The sequence below is a fragment of the Rhinolophus sinicus genome, linkage group LG03, assembly GCF_036562045.2.
Source record: "Rhinolophus sinicus isolate RSC01 linkage group LG03, ASM3656204v1, whole genome shotgun sequence".
NCBI lineage: Eukaryota > Metazoa > Chordata > Mammalia > Chiroptera > Rhinolophidae > Rhinolophus > Rhinolophus sinicus.
In genome coordinates, this window is record NC_133753.1 from 187865485 (window position 1) to 187881432 (window position 15948).

The following is a 15948-nucleotide window of genomic DNA, read 5'->3' on the forward strand; positions in this document are numbered from 1 at the left end:
CCCTGCAAATAAAAAGCTAAAGATAATTAAATATCATATCCCATAATGTATGTTCCTATTCTTTTAAAAGCCTACATTTCCTTCATTTCCTAAGCAGATAAAAATTAAATAGTCATCTTAACGTCTGAGATCAAAACATTCTTAATTAAAAATGTTTTAATAAAAATCTCTCTAATTTTATTTTTCAGATTATATCTTTGAACAGGCTCTATCAAAATTAAGGTTTGGATTGATGCTTTGTTTTAGATTCTTTCAATGTGGTGATAAAAATATATCAATCTAACAATGTATGTGGAAGGGCCCCTTTTTGTTGAAACTAGCAAATATACACACCCTTTAGTGAATTGTTTTTAATATTTTTTTCATAGAACTAATGTGGATTCATGTGTGCATGAGTCATGTGTCAATAATAATTAGCAGCACCAGCAGAAATCATGGCCACTGCAAACCTTCTGCTCCCCTCTAAGCCAAGTGATTCTTAGGGCTCAGTCCCTTGAGCAAGCAGGTGGATTGGCCGGTTTGGAAGCAGTGAGTCAGATGGAAAAATCAGGATTCCGATCCCTGGGAAGGAGCACAAAGCATGTGGAACAGATGCCACACAGATGGAGGAATAGGGGACAGCCAGCAAACAAAATATCCAAAGGGCTTTTGGGTTTCTTGGATACAATAAGCTAATTGAACTTAACGTTGGGAAAGGCAATAGGATAGAAGCATAAGACCTGTGTATCCACAGACAAGTCATTAACCTGTACAACCTTCACTTTCTCACCCATTAAGTAAGGAAGTTGGAATAGACGAACTGTAAATCTCCTGTTAGTTCTGAAATTCAGTAATTCTACTCAACTCACTTCCTTTTACTCATTTGTACTTGAAAACTGTCAATTAGACTGGTTAGTGGAGGAAAGTAGTAAAATGCAAAGGTAAAAAATTATGCAGAATGAGTTTTGACTGTCATGGTATGGGGCATTTATGTCAGTGACTTTCTACTATGTTTTAATTATGCTATTTTAAAAATTAGCAATTTCTCATCAGGGTTCAACTGAAAAAGATAAAAGGTCACCCGGAGGCAAAACAGTAAGAGAAACTAAAAAAACCAAATTGTGTTTATATCACAATCTTCTCAAAGTCATTAAAAAATTCATAAATTATGAGTTGCTTTATCCTGAGCCATTGACCTTCAAATGCTACCCATTTAACATTGATTTTTTTTAAAATCACTCAATTATTAGCAAGCCACTCTTTCTTGAAGAATCTTGCCATTACCTTTTTATCAGCAGAAAGTAGAAATGCAGACAACTATAAAAGGTTTTGTACAAAAAGAAATGCATAATATTTTCCACTTACCACAAATTTAATCTAAAGATACAGTTGCAGGTATAAAGACAAATGTGACATCAATTTAGGTAGAAGAAAATGATAGAAATCATCTTCATTTATTTAACCTCATTATTTAATCAACAATAACCTTATTATTTAACCAATATGTTATTAGACTGGCAATCTTCTACCAGAATTTGACTTTGTACCATTTAAAGAACAAAAATTAGTTTTTTTCATTTTCATGACGGTTTCTATAGAATTATTAGAATTACTTTTTCTCTGAGTCTCAATGTTTTACAAATTATTTAGAGCAAGCTAGATTATACCAACCGTGGGTTTCCTTTGGCCATATCCAAACTACTCGTATAGAATCGGACTCCTTAAATAACATTATAGTAAAAAGAATTGTCTTCTTTGCCCTACTTTTTTAGTAGAAATTTGCATACTATTACTTGAACTACTTTGACATTGCACTTTATGTTACTTAAATTCTTATCATTTGCCATGCGGCCTTCTCCTAAGCTGGCTGACTGATTCACTACTTCATTTTTATGAATGTCAGAATATAATTTTGTTAAAAAGAAATCTCCTTTTTATTACCTGGTATCAACAAATGAAGTGTTTGCAAATGTGTTATGTGCAAGCTATAGGCACTAATAAAATTCATTTTCTGGCAGGAATGAAAGCACACATAATAAGTCATTCCTTCTTTACTGGTACTAGAGCATGAATGGCATACACAAGCAAGGGAAGAAAATGTTTTAGGCAAACCATTCCTGGAAACCCAGAGCACTCCCTTTCAAAATATAAGCAAAAGAGCAAGGGTTCTGAAAAGACAAATATTTCAGCCAAGCGATTCTTTTCTGTTCCTTTTATTTCAGTGTCTTTATTACTATTAAGTTTGTTTTTCTTGATCTGTTCTTTGATGTTCCTATAGTGTTAATCTTAGAGAAACTGTAAGTAAAATGTTCAGTTTTTCATGTAAGTCTGCAAAAGGTGATTGTATTTTGTCACCAAATCCAGGTCTACTATGTTTATTGAGATCAAGAGAAGGTTGTGGGTAAGATTTTTTAACATGTCCTTTACATAGGGTTAGAGAAATCTATTTCCCATGTTTTGCTTGACCTCACTTTCAGCACCAGGCTTCTTCCACATATAACGGCTTTTCTAAATTGTGAATGTTTCTTTTAATCACAGCAACAGAATTTTCTTTCAAAATACCCTTCTCTGACATTGCTCCCGAGAAAAAGGTGTCATGGTAGATAAAACATAAAAAGAAAAATTCTTTTGAAAATTCTTCAAACACCAAATACCTTTTAGAACTTCCATCTAAAGGTAAAGAAAAAATAATTAGATATACACCACATCATATTCTGCAGCCATCCTTCTAATTAGCAAAATCCTTCCCCATCCAGTGCTACTGAAGGAGAAAACTCCATTATTTGTTGACACAACACACTGATGGGAGCCGACCAGAAACCATTTATGAATATCCAATTTTATTTATTTATTTTTCTTTAGACATTTCTGGTCACTAACAGAAACAAGTGGATGAGGCTAGAGGCTACTGGGTTTCTCTCCTGCAATGTCAATCGCAGGACAGCTTACAGTGAAAGAAGCTTCTGATGGAATGTAGCCATGCATACAAAAAGGAAAAATAGTTATATATCCATTCACACATACAGTCATGTACCTGTTCTGCAAACCAAATCAAGTCTCTACTCTTCAACCTGAAGGCACACAGACCCCACTTTGCCTAATAAATTTATTCAAAGCAGATGTGACTATATCCTAGCAGTGGGATTAAGCTAACAGGCTAGGCAGAATCAAACAGCAAAATCCTTCCCATGCAGCTCCACAGAACTAGTGGGAATCCTAGGCACACAGCACTCTGCTGCAGAGCTGTCAGGCTCTCTAGAGTCACATATGCTGTTCACACAAGGGGATCATGCCTGAAAAATATTCCTGTCAAAATTCCAGTGTTGCAGAAATAGAAAAAAAAAATCCAAAAATGTGTATGTAACCACAAAACACCCTGAAAACCAAATAATACTGAGAAAAAAAGAACAAAGCTGGAGGCATCACATCTCTGGACTTTGAACAAAGCTATAGTAATCAAAACAGTACAGTACTGGCATAAAAATAGACACATAAGCCAATGGAACAAAAGCAAGACCCAAGAAATAAACCCCTCCACATATGATCAACTAATATTTAACAAGGGAGCTAAAAGTATTCATGGGGAAATGATAATCTCATCAATAAGTGGTGTTGGGAAACTGGACAATCACATGCAGAAAAACGAAAATGGACCCCTCTCTTACACCACTCATAAAAATTAACTTTACATGGATTAAAGACTTAAACATAACATCTGAAACTATAAAATTCATAGAAGAAAGCATAGAGATAAATCTCCTTGACATTGAACTTGATAACGATTTGGGGGGTTGGGGTGGGGGAGAGTAAGACACTAAAAGCACAAGCAACAAAGGCAAAAATAAATGTGTGGGATGACATCAAACTAAAAAGCTCTGCACAGAAAAAAAGACAATCAACAAAATGAAAAGGCAACCTATGGAATGGGAGAAAAAATTTGCAAACCATCTCTCTGATAAGGGGTTAATATCTGAAATATAAAAGGAACTCATACAACTCAATAGCAAACAAAAAATCTGATTTGAAAATGGGCAGAGGGATTGAATAAACATTTTTCCAAAGAATGCATCCAAATAGTCAACAGGTACATGAAAAGATGCCCAATATTGCTAATTATCAGGGAAATGCAAATCAAAACTACAATGAGATGTCACCTTATACTGTCATCAAAAGCTGTCATCAAAAAAAAAAAAAAAACGAGAGATAACCAGTGTTGATGAGGATATAGGGAAAAGCAAACCCTTGTGCACTGTTGGTGGAAATGTAAGTTGGTGCAACCACTACTGAAAACATTATGGAGATGCCTCAAATTTTAAAAACAGAACTACCATATGATCCAGGAATTCCACTTCTGGGTATATATCCAAAGGCAATGAAAACAGAATATTGAGATAGCTGCACTCCTGTGTTTATTGCAGCATTATTCACAATAGCCCAAACACGGAAACCACTTAAGTGTCCATCAATGGATGAATGGATAAAGAAAATGCAGTATATAAATACAATGGAATATTATTCACCAAGAAAAAGAACATCCTGCCATTTGTGACAACATGGATGGACCTTGAGAGCATTATGCTGAGTGAAATAAGTTAGAGAAAGACAAATACCATAGGATCTCACTTACATGTGTAACCTAAGAAAGCCAAACTCATGGAAACAGAAAGTAGAAACAGTTACCAGGAACTGTGGACCGGGGAAATAGAGAGATGTTGGTCAAAGTGTGCAAACTTCCAGTTGTAAGATGAATAAGTTCAATATCATATGATCTCACTTACATGTGAGATCTAAAGAACAAAATAAACGAACAAACAAAATAGAAACAGACTCATAGGTACAGAGAACAAACTGATGGTTTTCAGATGGGAGGTGGGTTGGGAGGCTGGGTAAAAAAGATGAAAGGATTAAGAAGTACAAATTGGTAGTTACAAAATAGTCATGGGGATGTAAAGTACAGCATAGAGAATATAGTCAATAATATTGTAATAACTATGTATAGTGCCAGGTGGGAACTAGACTAATTTGGGGGGATCGCTTCATAAATTATATAAATGTCTAACCACTATCCTGTATACCCGACACTAATATAAAATAATATTGAATGTTAACTGCAATTGAAAATAAATAAATAAAGTAAGTAAGTTAGTTCTGGGGAATCTGATGTACAGAATAATGACTATGGTTAATATTGTATTACACATTTGAAACTTACTAGAGAGTAGATCTTAAATGTTCTCACTACAAAAAAGACATGCTAATTATGCGACATGATGGAGTTATTAGCTAATGCTGTGTGTGTGTGTGTGTGTGTGTGTGTGTGTGTGTGTCTGTCTGTCTGTCAAATCAACGCATTGTACACCTTAAACTTTCACAGGGCTATATGTCAATTACAGCTCAATAGAGCTAGAAAAAAAAATATTTTCAGCCAATCCACATGTCTTAAACATGAATTATTTTAATGACATCCACTATGCAATTTTTTAACTTTCAAGAATTGACTAGAAATAAAATGAACTGGCACACTTTTACCAGCCACCTGGGAAGAGTGACTGGGCTTTGGTTAGTTTTTCAAATGCTAACCAGCTCCTTCAGGAGTGTGTGTTCCTGTTAGAGTAATACAAATGGTAATTAACTGAGCCAAGAGACCCAGTGTTCTGCATGCCTGTGTGTGTGCACCCACTCACTACACCTAAGTGCTTCAAAATAAACCACATTCACATAGTTACCTTCAAGGGTTCAGAATAAATCCCTCACTCAGCACAAGTTATGGATACTCTGCGCATCACTTGTGCTGAGCGATGACCTGACCTGAGTGATGTTAAACGTCAGTGAATTAGTCCCCTTCCCTCAAAAATCTATCATCCCAATTATTGTAAATGGCACATAAGAACAATCAACAAATATTTCTTGAATTGTTTTTTTGAATGTTGAATTGAATTGAATTGACCAGACTCAGATCATTCTTCTTGCACTCCGTTAGGCTCCAAACTCCAGGACTGCCAGCAACCACAGTGGAGCCTGATTTATTGTTGAGAAAGGCCTCACAAACCCTAAAGTCAGGTTCAGAGAAGAGCTAAATTATCCCATGACAGATTCTGAAGACAGCCCTTTTCTCAGAGTTCAGACTTTCTTTTAAATAAGATTTCAGTTCTTAAAAGTGTCAAATACTTTATGATCATAAGGCTTCAAATGCCATATATTTCCTCTGGCTTATGTTTTTTCCCTGGTCCTTGAAAAAAAAAAAAAGTGTTTTAAAAAACTGCCAGAATTCTGCAAAGAAAAAAACAGATGTTTTTCAAAGAGAGAAAAACTATCCACATGTGATAGCTCTTGCTGTAAGAATGTTCATGAATCTGGAACAACCTCCCTCCAAAGCTCATTGACTTTTACAGCTGGCAGATGATTGAATGGTGACAGGTCCTCCGTGTTTAGGTTGGTGGGACATTTCTGTTCAGCTCCCAAATACATGACTGCTGGGAAGCCTGCCAAATTTAAGTGTTTCTTGCCAGATCTAATCGATCTCACAATCAACCTCTTTTTGCTTGGAGTTCTATCCCTCATACGTAACTGTTGGGAAGGGTCATGGTTGGGGACAAAAGCTTCTGTACTTGCTCACAGTCAGGAGAAAAAGACATTTCATTCACCCCATCCTAGTGGTGTGAATGAAATGTCTTTTTCTTCTGACTGGTTGTATTTAGCAGCAAAAGCCATCTAATTTCAAAACAACGTTAACCACGCCTGGGGTTTAGTACTGTTGTCACATTCAGATCTGAGATAGGGATCACCTGGCAGTACTCTGTGACCCTGTACCCACACCACTAAGTTTTACTACCACTAGCTTCTTTCCTCTCTTGCTTGGAAAGATAGCCTTTGACTTCCTTCAGCTCACATAATTCTCTAAGCAGAACATCAGCATTAAATAGCTACCCTGGAGTCCAACGATTTGTGTACGCTTACCTCTCCCACAAGCATACAAACTTTTTAAAACCAATGGATTTACAATTGTATCCTTTTCACTTAGCGCTGTGCCTGGCATGTTGTCAGGACCCTTGACAATCTAGGGGTTTCTAAACATCATGCACCTATTCCTACCCCTCCGAGACAAGTTCTCAGTCCAACAGATATAGTCAGTGACTCCTGTGTCCTAAGAATATGAAATCCAGGGTGTGGAAAAAAAATTCATCAGGAGCAAGAAAAAAAATGGCTTCTCGCTCCATGATTTAAAATATCAGAAAAAATGAGCAGGACAAAGGGTTGGCTATTTCTAATGTTCCGTATTTAAATGGCAAGAACAAGCCCAGGTAGACTAAAAATGTCATAAGTTTTCTGCTGGGCAGGCAAGGTGCTTGGCAACTTGAGGCAAAAGGGCCAATCAGAAGAAAAATGGCACAAATTTATCACCATGCCTTGTGTTGGCTCTGGCATTAAGATAGCATTAGGAAATTTTGAAAGCAAAATAAATAAACAACCAATTTCAAAAACAACATGAAGAGTGGAAAAATAAAACAAAATAAGATTTCCCTGGTGTAAACAGAAAGTGTAAATCACTGTGGTAAAGACAAGATAATTATCCTAACTCTGCCACTATTTGACTACTGGGTTAGCTATTAGCCACCTAATTAAACATACTACAATTATGAACTATGATAGATGGATGATTGATTGATAGGTAGGTAGATAGATAGATAGATAGATAGATAGATAGATAGATAGATAGACAGACAGACAGACAATCTGCCATAACTTCAAAACACGTGGTGGGGTTGATACCATCATGTGGACAAGGAAAGTTGCTTGAAATTAAGTTCTTTAATGGATCATGTACAAGGAACAAGAAACACTGAGTTTCAGTCTGGATGCCTGATTTCATATTTTGGTCTCTCATGGCTTATCTGTCAGTTTTTACCTTTCAAAGGAATGAGATGAAAAGACAGAGGCTGAATCTTAGCCTAATTTTGATGTGCAAAAAGTCCAAAGGAAGAAAGATATAACAATATTAAAAGGACAGCGAAAGGGGAGAACACCCAATTGAAAGAAGGTATTTTATTCAAGGACATAAGATTTAACATATATGGACGTGTACTGTTTGCAAAATCACTTTACATTCAAGGCATTAATATGTGACTTCCATTCATGTGTTGAGGTCTGTACATTGAAGAATGATAACTAAGACCAAAGGCAGGAATTAACATTCCCTCAACCATTGTATGTCACGGGGTGTAGGGTTGTCAGATCCAAAACAGGACGTTCAGTTAATTTTGAATTTCAGATAAACAATGATTTTTATTTAGCATAAGTCTGTCACAAATATTTCATAGAGTATGCTTATACTAAAAAATTATTTGTTGTTTATCTGAAATTCATATTTAACTGAACATGCTATATTTTTATTTGCTAAATCCATGAACCCTACCTGAGTGCCAAGATCTATCTGAATTTCAAAACGCAGTAAAAAATAACATTTAGCTTGTCATAAAATTATAGTCAAATGTTCAAATTCTGACAGATATTCAGAAGCTAACACAGTTTCCTGTAACTTGTAGCAAAAAGTGAACCATGAATACTGCCTATATTTTAAATTCATAGCAACAAAGCACACTAGGAAAAATAATCAGAATTATTCTCTCCATCTTGCCCAGGCCATGCTAGCTCCCTTGCTTTCTATAGTGAATCAGCAATTACAGGTGTCAACTTGCCTCAGGAAGTTCCAGGGCGGGAAATATGGTGAGGTAAGTAGGGCACTCACCTGAGCACAAAATTTAGGAAAAGGTACCAAAAAACTCAGTAATCAAACTAAATAATATTTTATTGCAATATTTTAAAAATCAAAATTAATGGAAAAAATCATGAATAAAATATCAAAATTTAAATGAAAACAGAATTGAACCCTGCACTTGCATGATTTGGTCCTTCTTGTCTCCCACGAATCCCAGCCCTGGCTGTTATCCTTCAAGACACTGATTAAGACCCACATTCCCCTTGAAGCAATTCCTACATGTTCCATTCATAGTGATGGCTCTTTCCTCAGCTCCTGTGGTCCAGCTGCCTGTGTTCTTACCTTTGTAACCTAAACTGAGATTTCCTGAAAACAGCCCAGGCCACCTGCACTGATCATCAGGCTGTGCAGTGAACAGCAGCCCTATATCCAAAGGGACATCATTTCCATTGTAGTCATCACAGATGAGGGCAATTTTCTTTTTTCTATGGACAATCAGTGGCTCCAGGCTTCTAAGGTTGAGTCTTAAATTGTAACGTATTTCTCTTAGTCAGAAAGTGCTGTCTTTCAAGACGGAAGTATGGGATGTTTACTTGTCCTCGTTTTAAGTAGATAATCCTCTTTCTGTGTAGTAATATGGACCATATAAACGACACTGCAAGCTGAAACCATGCAATGTGATTCTACTAATCAATGGGAAAATTTATCATTTTTCCATGACCTTTAAAAATTTTTGTCAAAAGATTAAAAACTGCCTTACTGTTAGTTATAAATGTATATGAAAATGTAAAATAGTAAAACTAATAGTTTTAGTTATAAATGTATATGAAAATATAAAATAATAAAACTAGTAGTTATTTAATGCACTGAAATTCAAAACATTAGAAACATGGAGAATTATTTTTTTTTATATTTTTGTTTAAAAAATAAAAAACAACTTATCAAGAGTAGTTTGAACAGCACTTGCTTTCTCCTCATCATATAATTTACAATATGGAGTGAGCATCTTTTCTATGCCTTGGCAAATTGTCATACTCCTTTTCAAGTTTAGAGCAGCTTTCAACAATTTTTCCTTTACGCTTTTATGTCGTGAGACATCTCTGAGAGTTCCTCTAATGTGAAGTTTTTTGCCAGCATCACTTCCTCTGAGATATCTTCATCCTTTTCGTCACAACTTCTTTCTTCATTTATGTCGGTAAGTTCTCCATCATGAAGTTCCTCTGACTGTACATCTAGCGTCTCTCAAACAGTGGTTGTGTCAACATTTCCATAGTTAGCTAGTCTTTCCCCTTGCTTTCGATGAGAATTTTACTCCCAGTATTATTACTCTTTGTTTCTCCACTGGGCTTTCATCTTCTTTGGTCAATTTCCTCTTCCTGCTATCTAGTTTTGTGAAATGTCTTGTGGTTTTTATCAGTGAAGTGAAGGAGGCAACACAACTATATGCTTTGTTCTTGGTGCAGGAACCAGGTAACCAATGCACAGTGGCCAAACACAAACAGACTTTGAAAGAAATGACACAATTCGTCAGTGTTCATGATGCCCACCAGCTTTTTTTACATATTGATTTGTGGACGAAAGAGCCAGTAGTGAAATTTATACTTTATGCAATTACACAGTTAATATACTATGGTAACTGAAATTTGAACCATACTGTGGTAACTGAAATTCATGCATATTGGATATATGCAAAGTAAGGACTGCCTATATTCGAATCTCTCTCTTAATACTTCTGAAGTTAAAATAGAATTGGCTGAATATAAAACAAGTTACATAATTGAATTTAGCAGATTTTTCTCTTATTCCTATTCAAAATATATTTTATGCAAAGTATATTCTCTTAGTTTTTCAGTCACTTTCTTCTTCCAAAATAATGTATATTCTAATAAACTTTTCCATACTAACATACTCATAGAGAAGAACAAAGGGCATCTCTAGATCCCATTTTACCCCCAGAAAACATCCCAACCTCCTTTTAGCATGCCTCCCTGTATAGATTACAGCATGGAAGATTTCAGAGTCTCTCCTGAAGTAAGGATTCTGCATGTGAACAAACACCTACTAAGCAGATACAGCCACCGAGACTTGGAAACTGGAAGCCAGCACTGAGAGCCTCAACATTGCCTATGGTTTTTCTGTAGTGGTAGCAACAGAGGTGTTTTTCTTAAGGTTCAGTCCCTAGGGTCATGAATGCCAAGAACCAGTTGCAGCAGCAGCAGTGAATTTCCACTGGAAGAGTCTCATATCATGGTTAGCCTACAACCTTGGTTATCTGTCACTCCGGGAAATTACATAACCAGACCTATACCCCATAATAAATCTCCTTCTGCTTAAACTAGCCAGAGTGGAAATTATTATTTGCAAGAAGTACCCTGAGAGTTACAGGTGTTAATTTGCAGACTAGCTCAAATGATGCTACAGAGATCAACTGTTTTCTATCCTGTGTAGATTTTCCAGAGATAAAAACAAATTAAGTGAAAGAGAAGTTGTCTCAGAAACAAATAAAAATAATTCTTCCCAAATCCAATGAACTATAGATATTACATCTTCAGCTCATCAAGCTTCTTTAAATTAAATCAATGGGCCAGACAATTCAGGCATCTTTAAGTCCAAATGTGTTCTGACTTTACCATTTGATTAAAAATTAGCTTCCTAATCACCTAAATTTTTAATTCCTGACCGTAATTTCCTAGAACCCGTATCTTTTATTAATGGCATGACTTGCAAAGCAAGCAACATAGAACAAAGAATGGAGCTGAAAGAGAACAGAGGTTATAGGGAAACCAATAATAAACCAATATCCCATCCAAAGAGAAGGACCACTATTCCATAAGAGAAGAAAATAAATAAATACACTTCTTTTAAAATGTCACAGAGGCATTTATCTTTGAAAGCTCAGGGGTGGTAAGATCCAAGACAGTCAAGTAGATAAACACTGTGCAGTTTCCTTCCATGAACATATTAAAATTAGAACTAAATTATATAATAATCAACCTGGAGAACCATCTGAAGTCTGGCTGAACAGAAGTTTTATAAATAAGGATATAAAGAAAAAGCCACGTCAAGACCGGGAGGAGGGGCAGAGATGCAAAACCAGTTGGCCCTAAACTTCCCTGGGATGGTTGAGAATCACAAAGGATATCTTGGCTGCAGAGGTTCCCCCTAGAGGAGGGAGTGATCCCACTCCACACCACACTTCCCAACCTGGAGTACTGGTGCAAAGAAAAGGAGCCCCACAACATCTGGCTGTGAAAAATGGGATTCTGACCATCCAGGTGGGATGGAAGGCTGTGGGAAACCCAGATGTTCCCTTAAAAGGCCTGTGCATAGAGTCTCTCACTCTCAGGCACTCACCCTGGGCTCTGGTGGAAGGATGGTGACTCAGGGGAGGGGGGACATTGGAGGCATATGGGGGGGGGCAGACGCAGGTGTGTGGCTTCACAGGAAGAGCTGCAGGACAGTTGCTATTTTCCCTGTGTGGGGTTCTTCTCCCATAAAGCAAGAAGGCGGGCATCATCTTTCTTGTGTTGAAACTGTGCCCAACACAGGCAAATATGAATCTGATTGGTCTGGTGAGTTCCACTGCTCCATCCTGCTAATTCACTGGGAACCCACCATACCCAACAAACTCTCCCACCACAGGAGGCACTCTCTCTGAAGCAGCTAGCCCCGCCCACATTGCACTCTTTGTTACAAAACTATCACGGGCCACAGGCACGTGGTGACTAGCCTCAGTGTGCTCTGACACTTTTGCTGAGTTGGCTCCAGACTCAGAACTGGCACCAAACCAGAGTCTACATTAACCTGGTGACTACAGCTCTTCCCACTCTAGTGATTCCCTGAGACCCTGCCTCACCATGTACCCTGCCTGTACCACACAAGGCTTTATCAGTGGCTGGACCTTAAAAGAGCTGACAGGTGCCAGCAGGACACCAGGTGTCCTAGCATTTTGTGGAGTTACCCCAGGCCTGCTGGCAGCCACCCTTGGTTCACAGTGTGGCCTCTCCCATTTATCTCCAACTTTAGCACAGGCTGCAAACAACTGCAGATCACTTGTTAGCTGCTACCAGGTAGCCCCCAGCCAATCACAGGCAGTGGCTGACCTGGGCCTGCACCAGAGCTCCTCCTAAGAGGGCCCAGAACCAACATGCGTGGAGGTTGGCTTCCGACTACAGCAGAGAACTGCCCAATTATCCCCCACAGGAGGCAAACAAACGGGCAGTCTCAACAGGTACCAGAGCCTGTTGCAGCAAACCCCACTCAGTGGGGTAAGCCCCCTGCACAGCAGCCCGTAAGTTCTGGATGTGGCCAAACTCCAGAGCCAGCCAGCCTGAGGGCCAATCCTATCCACTGATGTGCCAATAGCAATAAAGGTTCCACTATAACAGGAGGGCACAGCCCATGCAAGGGATAATCTTGGAACACTCAGAGCAAGTGACCAGGGAGACTGTACCAGGGCCCCACAGGGCACCTACTACACAAGGCCCTCTGGCCAAAACTGGGAGAAATATCAGATTTACCTAATACATAGAAAGAGACACAGAGAAACAGCCAAAATGAGGAAACTAAGAAATATGTCCCAAATGAAGAACAGAAGGAAAACCCAGAGAAAGAACTAAATGACATAGAGGCAAACAACTTATCAGAGACAGAGTTCAAAACATTGGTTATAAGGCTGCTCAAGGAACTTAGTAAGAACTTCAACAAAAAGATTATGAGCATAAAAAAAGACATATAAAACATAAAGAACCAGTCAGAAGTGAAGAATACAATAACTGAAATGAAGAATGCACTAGAAGGAATTACCACCAGACTAGAGGATTGAATCAGTGATTTGGAATACAAGGTAGCAAAACACAACCAATCAGAACAATAAAAAGAAAAAAGTATCCAAAAAAAATGAGGATAGTTTAAGAGGCCTTTGGGACAACATCAAGTGTAACAACATTCGCATCATAGGGGTGAGTACCAGAGGACAAGAGAGAAAGGAAGGGATTGAGAACCTATTTGACAAAATAATGACTGAAAACTTTCCTAACCTGATGAATGAAATAGATATATAAGCCCAGGTAGCACACAGAGTCCCACACAACATGAACCCAAACAGGCCCACACCAAGGCACATAATAATTAAAAGGGCAAAGGTTAAAGACTAAGAAAGAATCCTAAAAGCAGCAAGAGAAAGGCAACTAGTAACTTCAAAGGGAGCCCTCATAAGATTGTCAGCTGATTTCTCAACAGAAACTTTGCAGGCCAGAGGAGATTGGCACAAAATATTCAATGCGATGAAAAGCAAGGAACTACAACCAAGGCTACACTACCCAGCAAGGCTGTCATTTAAAAATGAAGGATAGGTAAAGAGCTTCTCACACAAGAAAAAGCTAAAGGAATTCATCACCAGCAAACCAGTATTACCGGGAAAGTTAGAGGGATGTTTTCAAGATGGGGGGAAAAAGATCAAAATTATGAAGAATAAAATGGCAATAGCTACATATCTATCAACAATTACTTTCAATGTAAATGGATTAAATGCTCCAATCAAAAGATATAGGAGGGCTGAATGGATAAGGAAGCAAAACCCTTACTTATGCTGCCTACAAGAGACTCACTTCAGATTGAAAGACAGACACAGATGGAAAGTAAAGAGATGGAAAAATGTATTTCATGAAAGTGGAAACAAACAAGAAAAATACAAAAAGAGCTGGGGTATCAATACTTATACTAGAAAAAAAAAAATAGACTTTAAAACAAAGGCTATAACAAGAGACCAAGAAGGACCCAGTACTCCCATTTCTCAGTGTTTATCTGAAGAAACCCAAAATACTACTTCAAGGGGACATATGCATCCATATGTTCATTGCAGCATTGTTTACAATGGCCAAGATGTGGAGGCAGCCTGGATGGCCATTGATGGAAGAATGGATAAACAGAAGGTGATACATAAATACAATGGCATATTGCTCAGCCATGGAAGAGAATGTGTTCTTGCCATCTGCAGTGGCATAAATGTACCTGGAGGTTATTGTGCTCAAGTGGAGGGTCAGACAGAAAAAGACAGATGCAATGTGATTTCACTTATATGTAGAATCTAAAGAACAAAATGAACAGAAAAACAAAACAGAAAGAGATTCATAGAACATTTTGATGGTTGCCAGATGGCAGGGGGGTTGGAGGGGTGGGTTCGAAAAGGGGAATGGATTAAGAAGTACAAATTGTTGTTAAAAAAGTAGTTACAGGGATGTAGGGTATAGCACACGGAATATAGTCAATAATATTGTAATAACTATGTATGATGCCAATAGAGGATTACCTCTTAAATTATATGTCTAAGCACGATGCTGTACACCTGAAATTAATAGAAATAATATTGAATATCAATAAATAAATAAATTATATAGAGAATTTAAAAAGAAAAAAATTAAAAACTAGAAACTCAAGATTATTTTTTTTAGTCTCAAATGGTGAAAACACCATAATGTTTACCATTCTCCCTGTTGCCATGATACCCAATGTTTAGAGTTAGATTAGGGACTTGAAAGACCTACGTTTTTACCCAAGTTCTCATAACCAGCTACCTCCATGAGTTTAGGTCAATCATTGAAACCAGAGTCTCTAATTCCTAATCTATTAGATGAGAATTATATTCTAAATGGACTCTAAGATTCCTTCTAGTGCTAACATTGTTAGTTTCTATGATTTTAAATGTAAAATTTATATATGCCAGAGCCAAAATATGTCATCAGCACTATGAACTCATTGTATGTCTCTACTGAGAAAAAATAGACACGATGAGAACAGACATACTCAGCTCTTCACAGGATTTTTAAATAATGATTTTAAAAAATTATCATTCTGGGCGATAAATCTAATCACGCTGTCTTTACTAATGGTATGGTTTCAGTTAAATGAGTTATTTTTCTAATATTTGCTGAGTAATTACTATCTATCAAACATTGCCAACACTGTATGTGTGTGATCTCATTTTTCACATGCTAGGAGGTACGGTCCATTTTTTATAGATGAAACAACTGAAGCAGAGAAAAGATAACTAAGTCAATCCAGGAGCTAGAATTTCTGAGAGAAAGTCTGAGATTCAAACCTGGAAAGTTGATTCCAAAGTCTATATATTTAATACCAATGCAATATTCTCATCCCTGAATAGCCAACCTTAATTACGCCTGAAAGCACTGCGACCAAGTGAAAAACCATTATGTAAAAGTAGTTCCACTGATTTTAATGAGAAGAACCATGAT